Raw genomic sequence first — 17201 nt, 5'->3', positions numbered from 1 at the left:
ACACCCCCACCTGTGTTGCAACTCCACCCGTATAAGAAGGACCGCAGAGACCAGCTGAAAAACAGATCTCCAGCAGGATATTTGAGCTTTTTACCGCCGCTACCACGCTTCAGTGAAATCTTTGTCAACAACTTTCACACCGAAGCACCCTACCCACCTACACACCGACGGAGGCTACACTCCCCCTTGCCGCAAGATGCCCATACTATCAAACATGTACCAAGCAAACCTAACTCATCTGGTGCGGTCATGTCCTGATTTTGTCAAACACCGAAATTTCAAGGCACCTCAACTGCACCCTGATCGCCTACACCTTGACACAGATATAATTCACCAAATAGCACTTTATTCCCTAAAGTGTGGTCTGGCACGAGTTGTCTGTGCGGAGACCTCACCGGTCCTACTCACTATGGACTATTTTGCTTCGCCCACCAGTTGTGATGGACTCATTTCTAGAGTTAAGTTGAACAGAACTGAACTCTCATAAGCGTGAACGAGAAGTTACGCAGTGAAATCCAACTACTATACCAGTGCGTTTACTACATTCGCTCCTTTCTCTTCCCCTGTTTAGACCAGTGGTATCCCGGTTCAATAAAAGTTGTACTACTACTACTACGATAGTAGCAAACAATGTGGCAGTGCAAGAAAAAAACGGCTTGTTCCAAACTGTGCAGTATGGTCCCGACGGTGTCAGCCCGTACGGGCGCAAAAGCAAGCACAAAAATAGCCGAAGTCCCGGGAGCGCAGTTTTAGGCAGGGGGCGTGCGAGCACTGCGAAGGAGGGAAATTCGAAACGCGGTGGACAAACCTCCATTTAATTCATCCAGAAAGGAGTGAAACAGCACGGCAAAGAGCGTGATGGAAGGTAGCAGTGAGCCGATAACAGCGTCACAGCCCATTATGGCAAATTACTGCTATGCACTTCCCACTGTTTGCAGATTGAGTGAAACGGCTGTAATTTATGTATGTTTTAGAAAGAGACCATTAAGGGCGTTTCACCGTTCGGGGCAACTTGCGGAATGGGGGCAGCTTGACATGATCTCCTGGTGGCGGAGTGTATTTGTTTTTTTTTTCTTATGGTACGTTTGCTGCAAGGCATGTGTCGATATGATCGATCTCATGGCCAGTGCCTGTATAAGTCTTGTCGGTATTTCCTGGTAATTTGTCCTTGTATCCTTTTAGACATATCAATATGCGAGCAAAAAGATTTTTGTTACATTTTAGAAAACGCCTTGGGACTAAAACAGATGTGATTAATGTCAGTGGCTTTGTTGTGGTTGTCTTTCTACTCACCCCCTGAACCGCTTGCAGTACAGATGGTAAATGCATGCAGAGAGAGGGCGTTTTAATGGCAGACACAGGCTACGTTTGAATGTGCAAGTACAGCATAGCGTCATTTACATGCTGGAAGAAATACATACAAGGCAATGTGGCCAGCAGAACTCAGCGCATTATTGAGTCTTTAGGCATTCCGTTTTGTTTTCTGTTAATTGGAAGGTTACAAATGGTGGTGCCCGTAGCTGTTCTGGCAGTCAAAAACGGGAATCCAGAGTAGAATGTAGGCTGCCTCAATGTGTCGTTTTGATGTTTTTACTGTGGCAGCATGAGAGACCTTGTAAGGGGTACCATTTGCGGTACGGCCAGGATTCTACTTCCGATCGGTATGTTGATAGAGGCTGGAGTATCTTTGATTTCAAGCAGGTGTTCGTGATCGTAGAGGAACCAATCGTCGAGAGCTGGAGCAGGTTCTTGGCTAAGGGTAGACTGTGAGTTGGGTGTCAGGTGCTCGAATCGATTCCTGATAGGAGGTGGGGGGGCGGCGGCATTACAGTCGGGCGCAAATACGTTTCGACGAAATGATTGCGGGAGACGGAGTCCCGGGCTAATCGCGAGTGGAAATGAAGTGCTTTCCGACCGTAGTCATCTTTGCTATTCACTGATTTGTGAGAAAGCAATAGGTTCTTCATTGCACAAAAAAAATCACGGGCCACAGCGAACGTAAAACCCGGGGAGGGGTGAAGCATGCAGTGTAAAGGTGTATTCTTGGCGCCTTAGCGTTTTTGCCAATGGAGATGAAACAGGTTCGGTGTTGAGGTATAAAGCATTTCTGTAAAAGGCTCTATTCTTTGGAGCTCGAAGCTCTCTAGCGCGAGGTGTAAAGGTGTTTTTTTATGTTTTTAGAACGCGTTACAAAGCGCTCCAGCATAAGGCGTAAATGAGTGTCCCGGTGTTTGGTTTACGCGTTATGTTCTAGCGGCAGGCGTGAGCAAGTTTATTGGTGTTTAAGTACCGTGGCAACAGGAGACGACGATTACGACGACGGCGACTAGGACAGTAGACGTCAACAGACCCAGCCCGTAAGGGGCTTCGCCCCTAAAATGCGGCTCTTCTGTTTCCTATAATAAACGTCCGCAAGTGTGAAGAGTAAACACATGTAAACATGAGAATCCAGCCGGTGCTCTTGAGTTAAAGCAGAGTGTGGCGCCACTATAATAAGTGAGCCCGGTGTTTGGCTAAGGGAGAGCAGTAGTTACCCTAGCGCGAACGGGGCGGAAGTGGTATTGTGTATCAACTGCGCGTGACGGCACTTATGAATTGACAGTGAACCACAGAAAAGCTGAAAGCTTATTGTGGAAGAGTGTGGTTTGGGAGAAAAAAGCAAGATGTCATCCTTCTCGTAATCCTGCTAGCATTGCCCTAATCTGTGTTCGGTATCCAAGAGGGCGTATTTGATGGCATCGACGAAACATGCCCCCCGCGAAATTTAAAACAGACGAAATGGCGCCCGAACACAGAATTCGGGTTAGGAAAGCGACGGGGCAAGCGCACTAAGAAATCTGTACATACAACGCCGTTGATGATGGTTTCGCATACAACGCAGAAGCAACTTGGATAGTCCAGGAAATTTTATTTATGTGGTCGTAGCGGAAAGTGGTTTGCCGGGTAAGCTTAAAAAAGGGAATTCGAAAGTTGTTAATTGAGAAAAGATGCACCAGAACGGAAATTCACTTCAATGCGGTTGGACATACATTCTGGTGCTGGATACTGTGTAGCTTAAATAAGTGAAACTAGCTATGGGAGGCTTGGTTCGGTGATTTTGTTGTTTTCGGAGTTTACCAGTTCCGGATGTGGAAATGTTTTTTTGAAGTGATCCCCGTAGATGGATTGCGTTTTAGGTGCCAGTGTTTCTTTCAAATTGTGTAAAATGTTGTTGTGGGATGGCGTCATGCGGCGCCATCTTGTAAAACCTTTAGCCGAGTTTCTGGTTGTCTACCTAACTACGAAATAGGCTCCTGTGGGCCTCCAACTATTGGTAACGATGGGCTTCTGTTGTGGAGCTTTTCGATATGACAGAAAATTTCAGTTTTTCAGGTTTTTTGCAGCAGAGAGATCATTTGATAACCCATGATTGGTTTGCGTTGCTAAGACTGATAACACAGAAGGTTGTTTTGTTTTACAAAAAGAGTGTAATTCTTTCCTTGCCTTCATTATTTTAATAATTTTAAGAGTTAGTGTAGGCACCATTACATGTTTACGAAGAAGGGGCCTCATTAAAACGTTTGTTGGCAACTTCTTTGACGTTTCTGCTTTTATTTGTGACACATATATCCTCCAAAAAAACAATACTTATTTCAAATATTTTGCTTCTCCCTTAATTGCGACCCCGTATGGTGCTGTCAGAGGTAGTGTGTACACAATAGCCTCGATACCCTTGTACTAAACGTATTTCATTTTTAAAATGTCTGCAAGAACGTTAAACCTCCATTTTCTTATTTGGTGCGGCCATGACGTTTCTGACCGTCGTTGAGCTCTAAGTAGCTCCTTGAAACCCACCGACAATCATTGCGCTCGTCAACAAGGAAACTAAAAATTCAGCTCAAGTGCGCTTTTTTTTACATAAACACTGCGATCAGATATGAACCCTTCCAGTGAGCGCCATTTCTGCTTAATGACTGCTTTAACTCAGATACCCTAATATATCTCGAAAAAAAAATTAAACCCGTCTGTAATAACTGGTTTCTTAGATTTTGACTGAAACAACCACGGAGAGAAAAATTTGTAGAAGGAAATTTTGGTATCAGACCAGAGGTGTTCCGCTTATTTGCTATGCAGCGAGAGTGCATGCCTATTTACAGAGTGGCTGCGTATTTGCGCTGTATAAAAATGTCATTGCCTAGGCTAAAACCAGACCATGCAGGGTGTCGACATACCTGAACTACAAACACTTTCACAGCAGATTCGGGAACCTCGCCTTCTGAGAATATATGCGAGAGTCGTATACTCTGAAAACGCCATATTGGTGCCAGACTAGAAAACTCAAAACAAACACAACGTTCGGTCCACTTGCTTCTTGAGTAGCATTGCCAGTCTTTTATTTCGCGTTTAATTGTTTAAATTCCGGGAAGGTGTGTACTTGTCGTAGAGCAACCGAGTTTTGCTTATGCACCGTGAGCTTGTAGCATCAAGCCGTTCTCGAAATTCCCCATTCATTTTGCTTTGTATGTCGAATATGTCATTCGTATGCTCGTGTGGCCAGCTGAAATAAATTGGTAAATCTAGAGGGATCTCCTCGCAGCTTTAGCGTCGCTGGTTAATACAGCAAATACGCTGAAAGGTCTATTAGGCCCAAGAGTTTTATAGCGTGACGAAGGGTTACGCATTATATATTTTCTACGTCAAGCCGCCTGGGCTGGATATGCCTTTTAGTAGTAAAACCGCAATGAAAAGTCAAACATTGAGCGGTCGTCACCAAAGCTACAATGTCAGGTTGCGTTACACCCACATTTCAGAAAAATGCGGTGTCTAAGAAAATGGGGAAAAGACGCTGGTAATACCTGCTATACCACCTATGACCTCCTGCTGAAGGATAGGCCACCGCCCGCTAGCATTGCCCGGAAAAAACCCGCTTTAGGGCCACATGATGCGTCGACGCCTGTGCAAACATTAGCGCATTAACTGGTCACTGGTCGTACCCGGTGGCTATAAAATGGTGAGTGGTTATGGAGACTGTTAACAAAAACAATTTTTAGACAGAATAGCCTCGATACCCTTGTATTAAACGTATTTGATATTTAAATTGTCTGCATGAACGTTAAACCTCCATTTTCTTATTTGGTGCGGCCATGACGTTTCTGACCGTCGTTGAGCTCTAAAAGGAGCAGTGTGCATTGCATTGTCCAATGGCATTAAAATATTCCAAATGTCAATTTTACTGAGCATACCTCCGGCCTATGCATTGAGGTCAGGGATAGTCTCGTGCTGACAATATTTTCATGTCCCCACCTACAAATTACATTTGCGCAATAAGGCCATCACACAGTTAAGAAGCATGAAAAATATTACGCGCTGCTGCTCAGCACAACCCGAAGGGGCCTTTATATATGTGCTACTGGGGTGATTCCACGAACGGAAGTAGTTCAAGGGGCTGCCATCGTCCGCGTATAATGTTTTGGAAGCGTCTAGTAACTGTGGCGGTTGTTACCCAACTTTTTGTACCACGAAATAAGGGAAATTAGAAGAAACCACAGCAAAAATTAGTACAAGTAGGTCATCCTTGCCGTTTGTTGTAAATATTCAGGAGCCAATTTTTAATGTTCGGCTTTGCATGAAGCATTTGCCAATGTTTGTGCCAGTAGGTTCAGCGTATACCTCCTACTAGTTACTATTGTTAAAACACAAAAAATGTCTATAGAATTGGCTAAGTTAACGATCAACTAACTAGTAATATTAAGTACCCCACCATGCTATGTAATATTGTTTTATGCTCGGAGCCACAACAACCCTCGCGGCTGTCGTCACCGCTTCCATCTGTATTTGGCAGCTCGGCGAAACGCCTAAATGCCATGCAGTTCTTAAGTATGGATGGAGTGCTTTGAAATAAAACTTGTACAAGATTGGCCGGGGAAGGTTTCGTGATGTTTGGACGGGGAACACTACTCTGCGTGAGGAATGCAAGGCATCGGCCTGGGAATTTTGCGTTGGTGATTTTGGAGTTTATCGTGTAGTGGCCATTTGTTCACCTGAATGCAATGCAAATATCATCTTCATCCGAATACTTGCATGATAATCAACACCGATGCTTCGCGTACAGCATCTACGGTACCACACGAGACACCAGCGAGGAAACACAACTGCGTGCCGGTGTGGTCCCATGTCATCGCCGCTCACCAGTTCCAACTGGGTCTTATGTGAAGGCAATAAATGTGTGAAGCCACATAACTCCACAGAGCCCATGGCTGCTTCCAACAAGTGGTGGCTCGCACGTTCCAATCCTTTGACCCAGCCAGTGACAAAACCGCATGACGAGGAGAAACCCACCAACAAGATACCAGAGTTCTAGTGGCGCTAGCTTTGAGGTTGGTATTTTAAGTTCGTGGCCACCTTTTGGCTGAACAACGCCAGTGCATTGCCTCAGAAGCACTCCATCCTCTGGGAGGCGCTTCCAGTTGATATCAGCTGCGTCCTATCTACACCATCAGCCAGCGGAACACACTAAGGCACCCTCCGCGCTGCCTTGCTCGCGTACGACGGCATAAGTCACGATTCATCGCCACCGGAACACAAAAGTTACAGCAGGCCCCGTGACAGATTCGCCAGCACACACGCTACCCTCCACGCCGTAAAGGACGGCGTTGTCCCGTAACAAGCGCCGGGTCACTGACCCCACCTCTATCGGTTTAGCCGCAATCCCTCCAAGAAGACTTATCACTGACGACATCGCAGATTCCCTCAGCCACAGCCCGCATCTCCCGTTTCTACCACTCCACGCGAGAGAGCGAGTGACTTTGCTCGGCGACCGTGCCGTCGTTGCAAACCTGGCTACCCTCCACACTCAACAGAATCGACAGCTGCGCTAGTTGGTATCCGTACATTCTAAACAGCGCTTAACAACACAACGACGAGGAAGAGGGTACACAAGACGGCGCTGTCTCGTGTCCCCTCTTCTTCGTTGGTGTGTTCTTAAGTGCTGTTTAGGATCGACGGATACCAGCTACGCCACCATTGAACGTCACGTGTACTACGACGTTTAATCAGTGCCCTACTCTTAGGTAGTCACAGCAATTTTGGTAAATAACGCTCATCGTGAACCATCCGAAACCCTCTGCAAAATCTGTCTGCCGATTTTTTCCCAGTCAAGAATGCAATGGGTTTCTTGAGGGTGCAAAAATACCAACTCGGAGGACTACATGATGTCAGTCCTGCTACCCCTGCAACGCCCACGTATGTAGGCAGAACAGCACGGCAACAAAGCAACCGCGACTACTGCGCTGGTTCAAACGGCATTAGAGCACTGCACTCCCTGCTGCCTGGTGAGTGACCAGATTAAGCACGGCACACTGGCGGTGCACTTGCACCGCCGTGAATTCCAGCTGCAGTAACCCGAAGAGCAGGTTTGCGTAACAAGCTGCGATGTCGTCATACACGTGGTAAGGACTAGTCAAAAAAGGAAGGTTCATCGCTGGTATTACTTAGGTGCCTACCCACAAGCCGCTGTAGTGTATTTCAATGCGACAACGTCCTGCCCACTAAACACGACTAGTTCTCGCTATTCGCACTCACCGGCGTTCAAAAAATCGGGCGTCTCCCTGGAGCAGCAGGGATTATTGGCGTGTTATTGTAGTTACAAGTCAAACATGGGTAACGGTTCTTCACCCGACATCTTGATCAACACTTCACCGTCAAAAGCCTGCTAAAACCAGCGGCCAAAACAAAGTATGCACGCGGTAAGCCATGCTCAGGCTAAATAGCCGGTCCTGCAAGCATCACAACGTCATCGGCACTGTGGTCGTGGTACGTGCCACCCTTAAACCGTACGCAGCCTACTGCTCTCCCTGCCAAGAACACTTGAAGCCCGTGTATTCACTGTACGCTCAAACTAGACCGACTACGACCTCCTACGTATCACGAAGGCGGACAAACTTTGCCTTGTTAACTGATTGTGGTATGCGTACCTGATCATAGTCTTTTTCCAAGTCTGCCTGGGGCATGTACGTTATCTTCGCGCGCTCCGCGCTAGGGTGGGGGCTGTTGTAGCGCTGTCCTTTTCTGCTTGCAGCACTACTATCATTATTCGCATTATGTCCGTGGTGATCATCACTGATGCTTTACCTCCACCATCAGCTGTTTAACGCGTAGCATAACACAGGGAACAAGACTGGCGCTTGGGCAACGACTTGTAATCGCTGTTCCCCATTTTTTACCTGGCCTTACGCTTCGACATTAGGATGCCACATAACTACACCGAGTCCACAGCTGCTTCCTGCAATCTATTCGGAAATAAAATGTTTAAATTAGTACAGCAAATAAAAATAAAAAAATTTGAAAATTTGAAGAATGTATCTGGCATGACTGCTTCAGAATGGTCGTCCTTCCTAGAAAGAGGAAAAGGTTTATAGGACGTGTTAACGAATATGTTCTCACAAAACAGGTGTTTATGAGTTTATGAAAGTCCTGGAAGCTCACTTATGTATCCGAAATCATAACTTACAAAACCTTTCTATTTGTAGTTTGTGTTTTTTGCTTCACTGCTTTATTTCAGCCCTACAACCTTTCGTCCTGTCTCTTGGTGTATGTACTTCTTACATATCTTTCATAAGGAATAAACATGATAAATACCGGTCCGGCGACTTTCTTTACTCAGTAGAAGGATTTTACTCGAAACATAATAAAGAAGGGGAGGCCTTAGAATGCACCAACATATTTTTATGCCTAAGTGTAATCCGTTACATGCCCTTTTTTATTGTGGGTTACTTTTTAGAAACGCATATAATTTTCCTAACTGTTTCTAACTAACACTTTTTTGTAGCAGTTAAATAAAACCGTTTGCTCTATAAAAAGTATGCATTCATTACGCTTAACAATGGTTCATACTTATTGATTTGTGGATTATTGCGTTATCTTTTTATCTGCGGCAGATGAGATGATGGTTATTCTTGAGGCGATTATGCTGTTTCTTTTTGGGCACGGTAGCTACGTTAGCTTGAACAGCACAGCTAATTTTCTGGAATTCTTTTCCTGAGAATACAGGTGGCAGGTGGCCAAACAGCTATCTGAAATGTAATAAAATGCGCTGTTGGGGTAGTTAGTTCATACTCAACAACTCAGAGTTGTTATTAGTGCCTGTCTCGTCTGCCAGCGTCCTCATAATTTTTGCGCTCCATCACCCATTCAGCACCTACTTAAAGCTTTGTTAAAAAAGTGTAGAGAGCAGAACTTGACTGATCACATTCCCATTTTATTTAAAATTAGTACAGACTATTTAGTTCCTCGCTCCGTGTGAACCTGTGTGGTTTGCGAGGCGGATCGTGTCCTGCTCATCACCGTGGGATGGCGCACGTTCCGTCATAATCCCTGTAGTATCTTACGCAGGGGCACCTTGATGGACAATCATCATCGTCGTCTTCGAAGCACTGTAAGAAAAACAATGAAGGCAGAAAAGCAAATTGTACCTTCGTTTGTCATTTTAGGGAGCAAAAAAACCCTCTGTGTATATTTGACCTCAAGTATGCCATTTGACGAGCGCAAGAACGGAAACAAAATACGGTATGATTAAGCGGAAATAGGTCACCTCACGAAGAAGCTAAGAATTACGTTATGGGATCAATATCTCTCGTCACGTCAAGGTTTTTAAACATGAAAGATTCTGTGGTTGAGATATATTTCTGGCGCTAGGAGGAAGCGTTCACCATCGTTCGATGTGGCTCAAGAAAATCATGTTTTTTAAACCAGGGAGCTAATATGGAGAGCATTTCATCTCAGCACGGGAGAAATAATGTCACGTAATTTATTAAAAAGCTCTTGTAAAGTTTCTGATCCCACTCTTCCTCTTCTGTTTTTGTCATAGCAATCTAGTATGAAATGATGGCCGCTTAATATTAGGACACGGGTCGTGACGAGGCTAAGAAAGACATTAGAATAAACAGCAACCCGTGTCGTGTATCCCAATGGTGAATAAGAAAACTCCAGAATATTTATGGATTATTTAGTCATTTATTTATTTAGTAATAGTTTATTTAGTAATAGATTATTTAGTAATAGTTTAGAAGATTATTTAGTAATTAAATAATCTTACTCTAAATAAAGGAACATGCAAGTTTATCGATGGAAACATTCATTTCATATTTACTGCGTGTTCAGAGCGCCCTACTATTTTAGGTATTCGTAAAAGCCGCATGACGGCGCTGTTATTTTCCGCCACGCTACGAGTAAGCCTTGAAGAAATAAATTTGCTTACTGCCTTGATTGCAGGGTAAGCAACTGATAATAAAGCTTCTCCAGTACTGTCGTTACTGTTGTCCAATTTTACAAACGTTTCACTGGTCACACCTTCAGTCAGCCATTGGAAAGAAGCGCTCAAGGAATTGGGTTGTGCGTTCGTTCCCGGGTTCGTTCACACACTACCTATTTCGTACAATTATTACGCTTAATAACGAACTTTGTGAAGCGGTCCTGAAAAACATTTCATTGAATCGAAAACAGTATTTTCTGTTTTTTTATGTATTCGAGCTATTTGCAACTTTGCGCCCAAACGTTTGGCCATGAGGATGGAAAGTTTTTTTGCCTGCCGTGTTTACCAACGCTTTTTCATTGAAAAAAAAAAAAAATTGACCGCAGTATATATACACCCAATAAAGCAGGCATTTTTTTAAGTGCGTGTACATACGCGCCTTTAAGCTTGCTTGGTTTAGCAATGGTTTAAGAGGGGTAGGACGCGAAACCGACTGAACATAGATTTTTTATATAAAGCGCCGCAATTTTCTAACATCCTTCGACCACATCGTCACAAAGTGGAATCATAAGATCCCCGCCAGAAGTCTTATAAAAATGGCGCCAAACGCGGCCACATGTGTAGGGTGGCCAGCCGTCTTGTGTCGGCTGGCGCAGCACCATTTTTAAGGTGCGCTACTTCCATCCTGTTTTTTTCTGACCCAATAAGCAATTATGTCTTGTTTTCGAAGGACGGCATAGTTTCGAAACTACCACCAAACAAGCTGATAAAACCAAGAGTGTATGACTTGCTGCTTGTATATTTGACTAATATGCATACTTAAAAATTTACCAGGAGACTAACATTTAAATTGCTTACCGAAGTCCACTTTGAATTTTTTTGGCGAGGATGACTTTTTTCCATTAGTCCTTTTTTCACCAGTGGACGATTGTGAAGCAAAATATTGAAAATAACCAAGGAGATTGGAACTGGAAAATAATCTACGAGATTGGAACTGGTCACCTGACAGACGCGAACTAGTCTTTAAATTGTCGTCAACAGGGATGTACGCTTTGCTGAGATTTCTCAGGTCGCTGAAGTGAACTAGTGTACTCTTGGAACAACGGCTGTATTGGTGTGCGAATGCGTTTTTTCTCCTAGTGAATTGGACGTGGCATGAACCATGCTGTCAAGATCGCAGGCAATGTTTCTTGTGCGGCTCAACTTTCTGTGCCAGTGTAAAAGTCTTGACCTAGTCTTGCACTATTGAGTTATCCTTAAAAAGTTCAGTAGTCGGTAAGATACTGCAACAAAGAATGTGAAGCGGGACCTCCAAAATGAATTCACGTAATTCAACTGCAATGGGATTGTTGCCTTGGCCTGAGCGACGCTTTGTGCAAATTCTAACGTTTTCGATAGGGACAATTCTGCATACATGTGTTTGCACCGAAACTAAACCTTTTTTGTATGTTTCCTTTCTAGCTCCCCGTTAGGCTGTCCCCATTTTTATACCCCCAGAAGTATCGCCAGCCTATGGGCCATGTGGGAATTCCTAGTTACTGGAACCTTTGTGAGACACACATTGTTATTTTTTCTCGAAAAACACAGATTAACGACTATTTTTATAAGTCGTACAAATATAGCTCACAGGTACTTAAACGTTTCAAAATTTTATTATATACCCCAATGGCTCACCCTCAGGTGAAGTGGCATCGCGCACGCATTGAGAAATAGCTTTACACGTGAGGTGGGTCGTCTGTCATTCATTTTGCACCCACGTAATATTTTGTTTCGACATATTATAACGATCTACCACGCCTCTAGTCCATTTTGCTAGTAGGATATCCTCGCTTTTCTCAAAATTCATGCAATAAGCAACAATTTGGAAAAAAAATGGAACGAAAACCTTAAGTTTGGATGTCTCGAAAAATAATTTTGGCCAACAAAAGGATCTTTTTCACTTCAAATATTGGGTTTCCGAAACCAATATTTTGTTAGTTTTTCACCAATATTATATATACACGTCCTCAACCACAATAAGCATGTTCTCACCACAATCTCCTTTTTTTATTGACAGTTTGTCTTGTCAAAAGTGAGCAAAACCTGGGTTCGTACTATGTAATTTTTGTTGAGACTTACCGGTTGTTGCCATCGTTATTACTTTGGTTCAGAAGGGCGCCTCAGGCGTTTATAAAATAATGAAAATGTTTCAGCCCTATGGTGGGAACAACATTTGCGAAAATATTCGTTGAGCTGAGCAAAAAAACTAAAAACATACCCCCTCACTTGAACGGTTGTCGGGGCCTAGGGGAGCCTTTGCGGGCGCAAGGGACAAGGGAAGTAATTTTGGGGTTCGAGAGATCGGACACCACAGACGTGAGTACCGGAGCTCCGGCTTTACCTTACTTTGTATGCTGCCATTGCGCCTTTCTCCTGATCTTCGCCAGTCGGCTGGGTCAGGAAGAGCGAAAAGTCGAACTACATTATTGGAGCACGCAGTAAACGCGGGTTTCGCCATTCTGTTGTGTTCTGTGTGTTTCTTGCTGTGCTCTGTCGCTACGCCAGTTGGCGGTTCATGGCGGGATTCAGTGGAGCTAGCCTAGTGGCCGGATCGAATGCGAGCTATGTCGCCGAAAGAACCCTGGTCACCAGAAGGTGTAAAATGTATCTAAGATAATATGGATAGTTTGTGCATTTAACTTCGCGCAAGGTTAGGAGACACATATCATACATACCCTCTAAAATTTCTGGTTGATTGCTTAAAAAAGGTCTTGCTTTTTTTCACCGCTCCTTTCAATACGGGCGATTTTCCGTGCAAGGCGGGTTAACTTCCCAAGCGTTGCGGTCCCACGCAATTGCTGAGCGCCCGGCCGGGGAGTCGCTTGTACACTGGTGAGCTGGCGTACGGTGAACACGGTAGCGCGTGGCCGCCAGTACTAGTACAGCAGCTTACTATGAGCTGCGCGTAGCGTCACACATGCGTTGTGCGTGTAGAGCAATACTTTTCTTTCAGCGCGCGCACCGCGTCATTAGAGCGTCAGCTTGTCGTCTGCTATGAAACGCGTCGTCTGCTAATGGTGTCTCGCTTTGAACCTCACATCTGCGATTCTTGTTTGAATATGCCAAAGGTTCTTTTCCACCTTTGAAGAAGTATGTCCTGGGCAAGGAAGAGGTCATGCTTAAAGCCTCCCGGGACCACCCAAAAGCCATACTAGCCCTAGATTTAAAAGGGGCATTCGATAATTTCAGGTCATGCTTAAAGCCTCCCGGGCCCACCCAAAAGCCATACTAGTCCTAGATTTAAAAGGGGCATTTGATAATGTCAGCCACACAGCCATACTGAAACAGCTAAACGGCCTAAACTGCGGGCAACGTACCTACCCCTATGTTCGAGACTTCCTCGAAGGCCGAAAAGCTATTCTCAAGGTGGGTGACCTGATATCAGATCCCGTTTCCCTCGGCAACAAGGGCACACCCCAGAGTGCCATTCTGTCCCCCTTGCTATTTAACAATGCCCTGATTGGTCTCCCTCCGCTCCGGGCTGCCGTACCAGGCATACGCCATGGATTATATGCGGACGATATTACCATATGGACCATTAATGGATCAGTAGGGGGCATGGAGAACAATCTACAGCAGGAGGCTGACATAGTCATTCAATATGCACGGCAGTGTGGGCTAGAATGCTAGCCGCAGAAATCCGAACTGCTGAACGGCTCAGGACAGAAGAAACTCTCTCCTGGGTCGCCAACCATCTCCCTGCACATGGACGGCCATGTAATTGTTCCGACTCCACAGGTCAGAATTTTAGGCATGCTTTTCCAAGCGGATAGCTCGAACACCCAACTGCTCAATAGACTTAACAACACCACAGAGCAAATATCGCACATGATCCGCTGGATTAGTACCAAGACTAGGGGTATGCGAGAGGAGGATGTGCTCAGGCTGGTTCAAGCCTTTATCGTGTCTAGGGTCACTTACTCCCTCCGCTACGCCATACTCTCCAAGACCGAAAAGGACAAGGTGGAAGCCCTGATACACAAGGCGTACAAACTAGCATTAGGACTGCCTGTTACCACCTCAACGCAGAACCTTTTGCGGTTGGGAGTCCACAATACCTTAGATGAATTATTGGAAGCCCAGAATTTGAGCCAACTCTTACGCCTGAGCTCTACCCCTACCGGCGGAGCCATTCTATCTCAACTACACCTGCGCTCTCCTCTGAAACACCCGCAGGCGGATGCGACTCAGCTTCCCGATGAGGTTCGCAAGTTCATTGATGTGGCCCCACTACCATGCAACATGCATCCGACACATCACGAGGCTCGTAGGGAAGCCAGAGCGAAAGCCATTCTTAATCAATACGGCCGAAACTCTGCCACAGTTTATACAGACGCCGCTTCATATCCCGGACGAAGAGCTATGACCGCTGTGGTTTCTACTACCGAAAACCTCGTTACATGCGTATCAATTCCCACCATCCACTCTCCGCAGGCGGAGGAAGCAGCCATCTCTCTAGCGATTGCACAAACTTCGGCAGAAATAATAATCACAGACAGCTAGCAAGCCTGTAGTACCTTCTCCAGCGGTTGCATATCCCAACCTGCCCGAAAAATTCTACTCGAGCATCCTCCTCGACATCCCGTGCGGATTATTTGGGCTCCAGCCCACCCCGCCGTGTCTGGCAACGAAGCTGCCCATCAGCGTGCCCGAGAGTTGACCCACCGGGCAAGCCAGGAGTTTGGCGAGCAGTGGCAGATCTTTCCTCTCTTGTCGTTCCACGAAGTCACTCAGCATTACCGTCTGGAACAAATGCTATATCCTCCTGCGCACAAAAGCCTCACCAAAGAACAAGATCGCCACCTTCGAGGCATTCAGACAAACACATTTCCCCACCCCACTAGAGCCCACATTCTGGCCGCCACCCTGTTTTCCTCGCAATGCCGCTTCTGCAAGGCTCCGGGCACCCTCCACCATATCATGTGGGGATGTGATAAGAACCCCCCTCCCCCCTGCCTTTCCGCTCCCCTGAGCACTGGGAGAGAGCACTATCCAGCTCAAACCCTGGCGACCAACTTTGGCTGGTGCAGCGAGCCCAAGAAGCCGGACGGACTGAAGGGGACCTGGAATGAGGACTCTTCCCCAGGGCTGACAGCTTCATATACACGTTTATTCCTCCTCCTCCTCTTTTCCACCGTAAAGGACCTAACTTCAAGCTCTCAAGTTATTTCTGATAAACATTGGGCACAATAGTCCGATCGGTTTTATTTGCAATCACTTAAAACATACATTGTGCTGTTAAAATGAGCGTCATCTTTTTATCGAGTTGCATGAAGCAAGCTGGCGAGTTGCAATGCGACGAACCGACAACATTTGATTCAAGCTAATGAACTAGTAACCACTAACTCGGAAACATTTTCCTGGCAACTTCCCATTTTCAGTTATTTATGCAGCGGCCGATTTCTCCACCGCTGCAAGCAATATGAAGTTAGCAGACGATGTTCAGGCGCTCGGATGACGCGATGCGGGCGCTCAAAGCACAGCCTCGCTCGGCACGCACAGCGCATGCATGCTTCTTCGATAATCCCACGGTAGGCTGCTCGGAGTGTAGCTGGAGCTACGCGCTCCCATCTTCACCGCAAATTGAGCTCGCCGCTGTACCTATTTTACCGGTAGGTGCACAGTGCCACCAAAGCATACTAATACGTATAGGTCCTTCAACAGCCACAGTGTACGCTCAACTCGCAACCGGTTGTGGCAGGAAATGCCGCGGGACTTTTTTACCCCCGGCAATGCGGCTACGCAGATGTAGCTGGATGCCTACATCGAATATTCATCACCCATTAAAAAAGCATATAGAAATAAATTCGTGCCCTTCCACCCTGTGAATGTGGTTGAAAAGGAAAGCAGTGAACGGCAACAACAACGATTACCCACGCGACGTCACTTAAAATCACTCACGTCGCTCTACAAATAGTGATACCATTGAAGTTAAATGCACCTGAGCAAACATTTTGTTACTTTAAACAGAGATTCTTGGTATGGTTAAATCTTTGAATGACGCATGAACGGTGGTTGGTTGAGGTATATTGTTGTAGCAGATGGGTTGAAACTCTTTTTGTATAACATTAAAGGAATCGCAAACGCGGTGTCGTGCGATCTCACTTCTCCGTCTCGGCCGCCACCGACAGAGGCGACGAGATCGGCGGCAGAGACGGCGCTGGAGGTGAACAACGAAATACTGAAAGGCGAAGCTTCGAGGCAGCCTTTTATTGAGTCGATCGGGGCCGAAGAACAACAGATCATGGGACGATGATGATACTCTTCAAAATGTGTAAATGACGGAGGCCACTGCGTGATGATGGGGATTTACAGGGGATGCAGAGAAATGCGCCCTTGTGATGGGATTAGCCATCACACTAGTTCGTCCCTCCCAGCCAAGCAGCCGTATGACTCAATCTGTCGTCACACTATTTCCTCCCTCTTCGCGAATGCAGGCGCCCGACTGCACTCTATGGTGTAACGCAGCGAACAAAGTGTTTCAAACGAGAAACGTGTATGATTTCAGTGCTACGGCAGTGGCGGCCCGTGGAGGCACAGTTAGGAATGATGCGGAAGTTGAAGGGCGAACTTTGTTCTAGAACGGTTTACGGGCCGAAAAGGAGATGAGGAAATTTTTCGCAGCGTCCGGGAATCCGAAGAGGAGTTCATAGCAAAACCTCGTCACCGGGGTGAAAGCGAACATCTCGGTGGGAAGCATCATAGCGGTGCTTGCGGTCTCGTTGGCAAGCTTGAGTGCGCAAAATACCTTGGTGACGGCAGTGGTCCACACGGGTGATAAACTGTTCAGGTAACAAGTTTGAAGCAGGAGGACGCCAGAAAGAAGCTTGAGTGGAGTATGAGTGACGATTGGTGGCCGAATACAAGGAAGAATGGAGAGTAACTGGCGGGGCTTTGAATAACAGTATTATAAGCAAGCGTTACGAATGGTAGA

The 17201-nt window shown here is 45.9% G+C and overlaps 1 long non-coding RNA gene across 1 annotated transcript in view; it reads right to left on the bottom strand.

The window, feature by feature from the left end:
* Window positions 1–9233: 9233 nt before the first annotated feature.
* Window positions 9234–17201, bottom strand: part of LOC144165088 (uncharacterized) — a 32970-nt gene continuing 25002 nt past the window's right edge. Inside the window, exon 3 of the long non-coding RNA XR_013321351.1 lies at window positions 9234–9410. This is a non-coding gene — a long non-coding RNA (uncharacterized LOC144165088). The remainder of the gene's footprint in view (window positions 9411–17201) is intronic.

Source organism: Haemaphysalis longicornis, unplaced genomic scaffold (assembly GCF_048455015.1).
Source record: "Haemaphysalis longicornis isolate Haplotype H1 unplaced genomic scaffold, Haemaphysalis longicornis Haplotype H1 scaffold_14, whole genome shotgun sequence".
In the NCBI taxonomy this organism is placed as follows: domain Eukaryota; kingdom Metazoa; phylum Arthropoda; class Arachnida; order Ixodida; family Ixodidae; genus Haemaphysalis; species Haemaphysalis longicornis.
This window is presented reverse-complemented; position numbering and strand designations above follow the sequence as displayed.